This window comes from Bos grunniens, chromosome 9 (assembly GCF_055505025.1).
Source record: "Bos grunniens cultivar Pamir isolate PY7600 chromosome 9, Bosgru_T2T1.0, whole genome shotgun sequence".
NCBI lineage: Eukaryota > Metazoa > Chordata > Mammalia > Artiodactyla > Bovidae > Bos > Bos grunniens.
In genome coordinates, this window is record NC_141173.1 from 102,061,263 (window position 1) to 102,071,054 (window position 9,792).

Consider the following 9,792-nt stretch of genomic DNA (forward strand, 5'->3'; position numbering starts at 1 on the left):
GGGCTCCAAAATCACTACAGATGATGACTGCAGCCATAAAATTAAAAGATGCTTACTCCTTGGAAGGAAAATTATGACCAACCTAGATAGCATATTCAAAAGCAGAGACATTACTTTGCCAACAAAGGTCCGTCTAGTCAAGGCTATGGTTTTTCCAGTAGTCATGTATGGATGTGAGTGTTGGACTGTGAAGAAAGCTGAGCGTGGAAGAATCGATGCTTTTGAACTGTGGTGTTGGAGAAGACTCTTGAGAGTCCCTTGGACTGCAAGGAGATCCAACCAGTCCATTCTGAAGGAGATCAGCCCTGGGATTTCTTTGGAAGGAATGATGCTAAAGCTGAAACTCCAGTACTTTGGCCACCTCATGCGAAGAGTTGACTCATTGGAAAAGACTCTGATGCTGGGAGGGATTGGGGGCAGGAGGAGAAGGGGACGACAGAGGATGAGATGGCTGGATGGCATCACTGACTCGATGGACGTGAGTCTGAGTGAACTCCGGGAGTTGGTGATGGACAGGGAGGCCTGGCGTGCTGTGATTCATGGGGTCGCAAAGAGTCGGACACGACTGAGTGACTGAGCTGAACTGAATCCTCCCGGGTTATCTCCCTGGGACTTAAATATGATCACAAGAACCCTTGTGACCGGGAGGCAGAGGCTGATGTGAAGAAGCTACAGGGCTGGTCCTGAAGACGTGGGAAGGCGCCATGAGTCGAGCGGTGCACACAGTGCGGCTTTAGAAGATGGGAAAGCCTGGAGAGCAGTTCCCTCTGGAGCCTTGTTTGTTTCCTCCTGCACTGCTAGTGTGACGTCTGTAAACCCTGTTTTAGTTTGTCTGGTTTTACAGTTGTTTTAGTTAAGAGGGTAAATCCAGTCCCTATTACTGCATCTGACTAGAAGTTCCCCGCACATTCTGTATTTGCGCAGTGGATGGGTATCGTCTGGACATCGCACAAAACGTGATCTGCTTGTGGGTGTTCTGGACTTCAGTTGTGAAGCCACCCTTGACCACTTCTCTAAGATCCCTCCTACCGCCACCTACCATGGCAGTTCTGCCATTCCCGCTTCCCTTAATGGAAAAATCCATCACTTTTCCAAAATTCCAGGCCGGCCTCGCTGTATGTTTGCTCTGTCTTCTGGGGTCGTGCTAGGATGTTATGTCCCTGGAAAGCACTCCAGGGAGAGTAGGCAGGTAGTGGGGAGACATTGAACAAAAGGAAAAAGGTTAAGTGGCCTGGTCTGATCCCTTTTTGAACATGCTGGTAGTTAGACCTCATGACAAATGGCATTTTCTAGAAGAGTCCTTGACTATTGAATGTTTAAACATCTTATTGGTATATAATTGCTTGACCGTGTTGTACTGGCTTCTGTTAAACGCAGAAGTCAACCGGCCGTCTGTACACACGTGTCCCCGCCCTCCTGGGTCTCCCTTCCTCCCCACCTGTCCCATCTCTCCAGGTCATCACGGAGCACTGAGCTGAGCTGCCTGCGCTATAGAGCAGCTTTCTATTGCACCAGGGTAGTGAATACACGTCAATCCCAACCTCCCAACTCACCCCATCCTCTCCTTCCCCTCCCAACGGTGTGTAAACCTAAGGTCAATAAACCTAAACTCTGTGGGTTTATGGTACACGGTTCCCTGGAAGATGTTACATCAGCCATGCAACTCTCTGGGCATAAAATGAAGACATTTCATAGCCTCTGACCTGCCCTGCTGCATGAAGTGACTGGCACTTTGCTTGGGGACCTCAAGACTACTGCCCAGGCCAGCATCCTCTGTGTCCTGTGGAAGTGAGAGCCCCAGAGGTTCCAGACCCCTCGGGGCTCTGCAGGCACCTCCAGACCCCGCCAGCAGAGATCTGGACCCTGGGCACCCCCCGATCCAACCACACTCCCTCCATCCTCCTGGGAGCCCTCATACCCTCAAATGGACTTCAATAGCATTTGACAAAGATATCTGTCTGGTTTCCAGAAGAGAAAACGGATATCTTCTTACTCAGGGGCCTCAGCACAGCCTTCCTGCTCACCCACTCAAGTCAAGAGCTCAGACTCGGCGCCCTTCAGCTGGACCCCGGCCACAGGCTCCTCTTTGGTCTCGGTGGTCCCTGAGGTCACAGGTGTCATCCTCTGGGGGAGGTGGCTCTGAGCAGAGCGCAGCTGAAGTTCTCAGCACCCCAGGTGTGCTGTGGGGCCCCAGGGCACGTACAACAGCATTCGATCTGGATGTTTAAATGCTAGCTGGAAATCACGGAGTCATAACGGCCTCCCTGGTCATCCTCCCTGGGATGGAAAAATACTGACCCAGCTCCTGCTTCAGCTGGCACCTGGCACCACGCTTGACGCATCGCGGGTGATAGATCACCCTGCAATTCCAGCTCGCCGACGAAACGCCTTCTCCCCAGGAGCTGCGGCCCCAAACGGCGTGCGTTCGCTTGAGTCATCCTTTCCTCTCGCTTCCCACCCGCGCCCCTCCACCTCATCCGGTTGGCTCCCGCTCCCAAAGGCAGAGCATCCAGAATCCAAACACCTCCTCCCCTTCCACGGCTGCCGCCCTGGCAGGCGCCCAGACTTCCGCCAAAGGGATGCTTTGAAGATGTAAAGGAGATAATATCACTTGCTCTCCTTTGCTCAGAACCACCGTGGCTCTCTCCACTCCAGTCTGAGTCCAAGGCTGAGACCTGACAACCGCAAGTCTCTTAGGGTCCCTGACCCCACTGTGGACACAGCTCCCAACGCCACGGCACGCGGTCCAACCTCAGGGCCTTTACCTGGCACACCATCCCCGGACACCCTCTTTAGTGGGCTGACCAGATAACCGGCCGTCCACCACCGAGGCCCACACGCCGCCCTTCTGTTAGGAATCACGGCTCCCCCACACTTCTTCCAAACCCCTGACTCCACTCCATTTCTTCACAGCGTCTCTGTCTCCGAGCATAGGAAGCGGTTCACTTATCGATGCTACCGTTGTTTCTGTTTCCTCCACTAGACTTCCCACCCCACGAGGGCAGGTCTGTCCGCTTTGCTCCTGGGTGTGCCCTGGGTGCCTGCTCCACGTTCGTGCCCAGCAATTTGCTTCACTCCATCAGCGGCTGACCTGAGGACACCCTGACTGGTCATCTGTCCAAACATGACCCAGGTTTTTAAAGCATTCTCATGCCCATAATGGAAGGTCTCGAGGTTGAGCCCTAAAATGTGAACTTAACAAAACGATTTGTTTTCAAGAGGTTTTCACTCCTAGATTGTATTCCTCGGTTCAAATCTGGTTGGAAATTAAGAACTGTTTGATTGATGTAACTGAAAAGGCATTTGAGAGAATATCCTTTCTCCAAGGAATTTTCTCTCCGGGGCTTCTGCTAAAAGCAGCCTGGGATTCTAAGAGTCTGTTCTCTCTGCACGGCCGAACCCCACTGTCTTCACGCCAAGCCCACGGCCTGCACAGGTGGGCGGCCCAGCTGGTCCCGGCGTGTCTGGGGGAGGCTCGCGGCAGCTGACGTCAATTGGCAGAGCTCAGCCTGGAGAAGCCACACTCAGCCCGCCTCCCACAGGCTCCTCTTTCCGCCCAGTCCTGTGAGCTCACTTTGGCTTCTCTGTACTCAGATGCATCTTCCACCATCTTCTTAACCTGGAAATTCACGACCTTTCTTTGATCTTCAGTCTTATTCTTAACCTGTGAATAGGGCAGTGAAAAACATAGGAACGTAGGAATTAAGTGTGAATGGGTTTCCCTGATGGCTCACACGGTAAAGAATCTGCCTGCATTGCAGGAAACCTGGGTTCAATCCCTGGGTCGGGAAGATGCCCTGGAGGAGGGCATGGGGACTCACTCCGGTATTCTTGCCTGCAGAATCCCATGAGCAGAGGAGCCTGGCGGGCTACAGTGCATAGGGTTGCAAAGAGCCAGACATGACTGATGGTATAACGCTGAGTGTGAAGGGTTAACACTTCATGACACTTTTACTTCTTTATTTCTCAAGGTATTAATGTTAATTTTTTTTAATATCTGAATCCATTCTTTTACAGTTTTACATTTTCTATCTGCAAGGAGGATGAGGAGTTTTGCAGAGAGGAGCTATGAAACAGTGTGAAGCAGAAGATGATGACAACTGATGTGTCCGTGCTACTCGCTGGCTTGCTGAAGTCTGTGGATTTATCTTATTTTCACTTTGTGTGTGAAGACCAACAGTGTCCCTGGTTAGGCTTATTAAACACTAACACCTGTTTGTCACCGTAGTGTCCAAATGAACCAAGTAGGGAAATCACACAGCAAAGCCTATGGTAGTTTGTTATCACTGAGTGGGGAAAGACATCCCAAAGCAGCACAGTTCATAACATGAATAGGAAACGGTTTCTTTAAAAAGCTCATTTATCTAGCATTTGCTTTCATCTGAAATTTCTGCTGCTATGTTGGCTGTTTAGTTTAACTACAGGGCTTGAGGACCCAAGTACCCAAAACCAGAGACGGAAACAAGAAGGATGACGGAGCCTGGTGGAAAGCCGCACTTCTGGCCGGCGAGCCCAGGCCCTGGATGCTCAGGGCCCCTGCGAACAGCAGGAGCCTGGCTCCTCCTCCCCGGAGACCTCCCACCCGTGTTTTCAGGGACAGCTCGACAGCGTGCAATTCCCCCTCCGTTTTCCTCAGGCCTCTCACTCACCCTCTTCTGGGAAGCTTCCAGCTGCGTCCTGACCCAGTGCAAGTGCACCTGCTACCTTCTCTGGCTTTCCAGACGGCACTAGTGGTAAAGAACCTGCCTGCCAGTGCAGGAGACGTGAGAGACCCGTGTCCGATCCCGGGTCAGGAAGATCCCCTGGAGGAGGAAACGGCAACCCACTGCAGTGTTCTTACTTGGAGAACCCCATGGACAGAGGAGCCTGGCGGGCTACAGTCCACGGGGTCACAAAGAGCCAGACACGACCGAAGGGACTTAGCACATGCGCTCTGGTTTCCTCTTTGGCCTTCTCGTCGCTGGGCATTTGTAAGCCCATCCTCAGTCTCACCTCTCAAGGTTTCAGCCTGTTTTGTCCTCAACTTCTGAGGACAGTCACCCCAAGTCTTCACTTCTTTAAAATCTCTGACTTTAACCAGCCCTTCTCTTTCCTCCTTGTTCATTGCTTTAAATAAGGTACCACGGTCATTCCTCGCACGGTTCTCCATTCCTACCTAGAACATTAATTCGAACAGTGTTTCTCAGGATGAACAGGTTCATAGTAGTAAACCAGCTTCCCTTATACTCATTCCAAACCTGCCCGAACGTCCCTCCTGTTTGTAGTCCCCCGAGCTCACTCCCAGGCTCTGTGAGTCTGACTTTCATTCAATCTTCCTGTTGAAACAACTCTTCGCTGCCCATCAGCTCCTGCTTGTCCACATCTTGACCATCCATCTTCATATGACTTTTCTAGAAAGTGTCTGTCTGTGAAAGACACACAGAGTCACATTTTCTCATTAATTTTCACTATGATTTCAGACATACTGTCCTATAGAAAGAAAACTACTTTCAAGTGTAATAAAAATCACATTAACAATCATGATATTCCCTTCTCAGTGTGTTTGATATTTTTAAATGCCTTGTCCTTATTTATTAAGGAAAACCACCTCTATATAGTTTGAATAACAGTAAAAATTAGCGGATCCAAAGCAAGTTTGGTACATGGTTAATGGTACAGTGCCTTATGGAAAGTGGCTTCCAGGTGGCATGGTGGTAAAGAATCTGCCTGCCTATGCAGACGAAAGAGACTTGGGTTCGACCCCTGTGTCGGAAAGATCCCCTGGAGTAGGAAGTGGCAGCAGGATTCCTGCCTGGAGAATCCCACAGACAGAGGAGTCTGGCGGGCTACAGTCCATGGGGTTGCAAAGACTCAGACATGACTGAGTGCACACAGCCCTATGGAAAGAGGTTTCCAGTGGAATGCCACAAAGCTTTTAATACGGCCTACAGCCTTAGAATACATTCTTGGAAGAAAACGACCTGTGTGTAGCATTTATGGAATGCTCCCATGGATAGTAAATGTGAAGGTTGGATTCAAAACCGAGTAAAACAAAAAGTAAAAACCTCAGCAGTCTGACATATTGGTCTAAATCCCAAGCAATGAAACGTGATATCTATCGCATCAAGTCTCGCATCTGAATTCTGCCCCAAGACAGCACAGCGTAACAGCAGTTTATAATTAAGAGATTTGGGGAGTTAGAAACTCCAGGATTCCAAGGGCAGCTTTGGCATGGTCCACTGACCAGAAACCCACCTCGGCTATGCTCTTGGGCTACATTAAAAGCCTTGTTGAGAAGAGAGGCGATGTTAACTCTGCTGTGGTACTCCACCCAGAGCTGCAGTGGGGTCTGCAGGCTCCTTCTCAAGGGACGTCAGCAAAGTTGTACAAACCCTGCTGTGAGCAGCCCGAGTCCTGGGGTGAGGGTAGCCTGTTTGATAAATAAATGGATGAAGTGAAAACAAAAATCTCTACCAGAATTATCTTTGAAAAGTGAACGTGTTAGTCACTGGGTCGCGTCCGACTCTGTGGGACCCCATGAACTGTCGTCCTCCAGGTTTTTCTGTCCATGGAATTTTCCAGGCAAGAATACTGGGTGGGTTGCTATTTCCTCCTCCAGGGGATCTTCCCACCCCAGGGACTGAACCCACATCCCCTGCTTGGCAGGCAGATTCTTTACCATTGTGCCATAGGAAATACCAAAACTGTTGTTTACTGGGCAAGGTTCAAGTAAGTCATGGGTGATGTTTGGCTTAAAAGAAAATCACAGCCATCCTCAAATATGTAAAGATTTCGGTGCGTTAAAAAGTAGACTTTGGGACTTCCCTGTGGTCCAGTGGTTAAGATTCCAGGCTTCAATGCAGGGGGCACGGTTCCATCCCTAGCTAGGGAACTAAATCCCACATGCCACAACTAGCCAAATAAATAAATGAAAAATAAAAGTTTTCTTTTATTGCCAATGTTAATGTCATCTGATACAAACACCCTCTGGTGATCAGTTTCCTGGAAGATGCTGCCCCGTTGGCACATCCACCTCCAACAAGCAAACACGTATCCCCACTGGAGACGTCCGAGACCCAAGGAGTTTTCCCCACCTCATACCTGCATTATTCAATGCAATTAACAGTTTAAACTATTATTAACTCAGAGATCAACCTGGGAGACTGACGGGCTGCATTCCTTTCCACTCCTCATCTCCCACCGTCCCGGGACCTGCCCGCTGGGTCATGGCAGGTGACCGAGGGCTATTTCTAATCTGCCTTCGATGGAATTTGGTGTATACCCCATGGAGTCACCACTGCGAGGAAATCTTCGTCTCCCAAGTGTGACAGCAGTGACGTCACCGCGTGGCCGTCATCACCCGCGGCCATGGCTGTGCTTTCGCCCATCCTGGGTGAGAGTGCCCTCTCCAGGTCTGCATCTAAATGGACTCGCCCACTTTAGTCTCATGGCTAGTTTTTGATCAGGATAAGTTTTTTTATGAGATTCGTCCATGTCACTACATGTATCAGTAGAGTAGATTTCCCTTGTATGGAAACCACAATTTTTATCCTTTTACCTATTGATAAATGTTTGGGATGTTTTCCTAGGTTTTGGCTATTTTAGGTAAAGGCCTCATAAGCATTTCTGTAAAGTCTCTGTGTGTAAAGGTAGGCTGGCGTTTCTTTTAGTTAAGTATCTAGGAATCATGGCTGGCAATTAAAAAAAAAATTTCTGTTTTTGGCGTCAAGCATAAAGGGTAGGGCTACATTCCTAAGTTCCTGGCACACTGTCATCACTACTCATGCAAAGCCCTTTTCTTCTTTCATTTATTTACTTATTTATGAATTTGTTAATTTATTCCTTTTCATCTCCATTCCTCATACCACTTCCCTACTCAGCAATTTGACATGTGTTTGATGTCTAGCCAGAACTGATAGGAACTTTCTGAGGTGTCTCCGTATCGGCTGGTAAATTCCATAGTCAGTAGGCAGAACAATTAACCAAGAACGTAAACGTGGGCTATTTAGTGTCACAGTTAGTTTTACAGGTCGCTTGGCTAGGCTTTACTGCCCGACTACAGGATCGAGCACTGATCACAGTGTCGTTGTGAAGGTATTTAGTTGATGTGCTTAACATTTACAGTCAGTTGACTTGAAATAAAGGAGATCATTCTGGATACTGTGGGGTACTGTTGTCCAGTCACTAAGCAGAGTCCGACTCTCTGCAACCCCACGGACAGCAGCAGCCAGGCCTCCCTGTCCTTCATTGTCTCCTGCAGTTTGCCCAAACTCACATCCATCGAGTCGGTGATGCCATCCAACCACCTCATCCTCTGTCGTCCCCCTCTCCTCCTGCCCTCAATCTTTCCCAGCATCAGGGTCTTTTCCAATGAATCGGCTCTTCACATCAGGTGGCCAAAGTATTGGAGTTTCAGCAATGAATATACAGGGTTGATTTCCTTTAAGACTGACTGGTTTGATCTCCTTGCAGTCCAAGGGACTCTCAAGAGTCTTTTTCAGCACCACAGTTTAAAAGCATCAGTTCTTCAGTGCTTTTATGGTCCAACTCACATCTGTACATGACTGTGGCAAAACCATATCTTTGACTACATGGAAAAGTGTCAGCAAAATTATGTCTCTGTTTTTTAATATGCTCTCTAGGTTTGTCATAACTTTTCTTCCTAGGAGCAAGTGTCTTAATTTCATGGCTGCAGTCACCATCTGCAGAGATTTTGGAGCCAAGAAAATAAAAGATGCCAGTGTTTCCACTTTTGCCCCGTCTGTTTGCCATAGAGTGACGGGGCCAGATGCCATGACCTTAGTTATTTAAATGCTGAGTTTTAAACCAGCTTTTTCACTCTCCTTTTTCACCCACATCAAGAAGACTCTTTAGCTCCTCTTCACTTTCTGCCATAGAGTGGTATCATCTACATATCTGAGGTTACTAATGTTTCTCCTGGAAATCTTGATTCTAGCTTGTGATTCATCAGCTTGGAGAAAACTAGCATTCTTTACGATATGTCTTGTCCAAGAGAATGGATCATCTCCCCCATTTCTCCATTGTCATTCATTAAATTTAAAATGTTTTCTATAAAGTTTCTATGCATGAATGATTCATTCCTATGTACTCTGGAGTTTTGACTGCATCTTGGAATAATATTTTTATTATATTTTCCAGCTAGTATTGTCATTGTAGAGGTATGGTAAGATTTCACAAGTGCTTCTAACATTTTTAAATTTTATTTATTTATGTTTGGCTGCTCTGGGTCTCCTTGCTGCTTGCAGGCTTTCTGCAGTTGAGGTGTGTGGACTCCTCACGGCAGTGGCTTCTCTTGCTGCGGAGCACAGGCTAGAGCATGGACTTCAGTGGCTGTGGCAAGCAAGCTTCGCTGCCTCACAGCATGGGGGATCTTCCCAGACCAGAGACTGAGCCTGCATCCCCTGCATTGGCAGGCAGATTCTTAGCCACTGAATCACCAAGAAAGGCCCCTCACAAGTCTTGTATCTGAAAATGCTGGCGAATTCTTTCATTAGTTCTAATAGTTGGATTTTGGGGGGATAAATGATCATATCATCTTCAAATAACAATTTTATCTGTTCCTTCCAGTCCTTATTTCTTTTTTCCCTTAGAGCATTGGTCAGGAGCTTAAGTACAAAGGTTAAATAGTAGGAGTAGTGATGGATGTCTTTGCCTTGCTCACAAGTTTAGAGGAAATATTAAAATGACCTTCAGAAGGATAAAGTATGTTGTGACTTTCAAGGTAAATAACTTTAACAATTGAAGAAGTTTCTATTTCTAGTTTGCTAACAGTTTTCAGTACAAATGTGTGTC

At 47.9% G+C, this 9,792-nt stretch overlaps 1 long non-coding RNA gene across 1 annotated transcript; it reads left to right on the forward strand.

The window, feature by feature from the left end:
- Positions 1-3,565: 3,565 nt before the first annotated feature.
- Positions 3,566-4,346, forward strand: LOC147366470 (uncharacterized). Its single transcript, XR_015133444.1, has 2 exons — positions 3,566-3,737; positions 4,018-4,346. It is a non-coding gene; the product is annotated as an uncharacterized LOC147366470 (long non-coding RNA).
- The last annotated feature ends 5,446 nt before the right edge of the window (positions 4,347-9,792 follow it).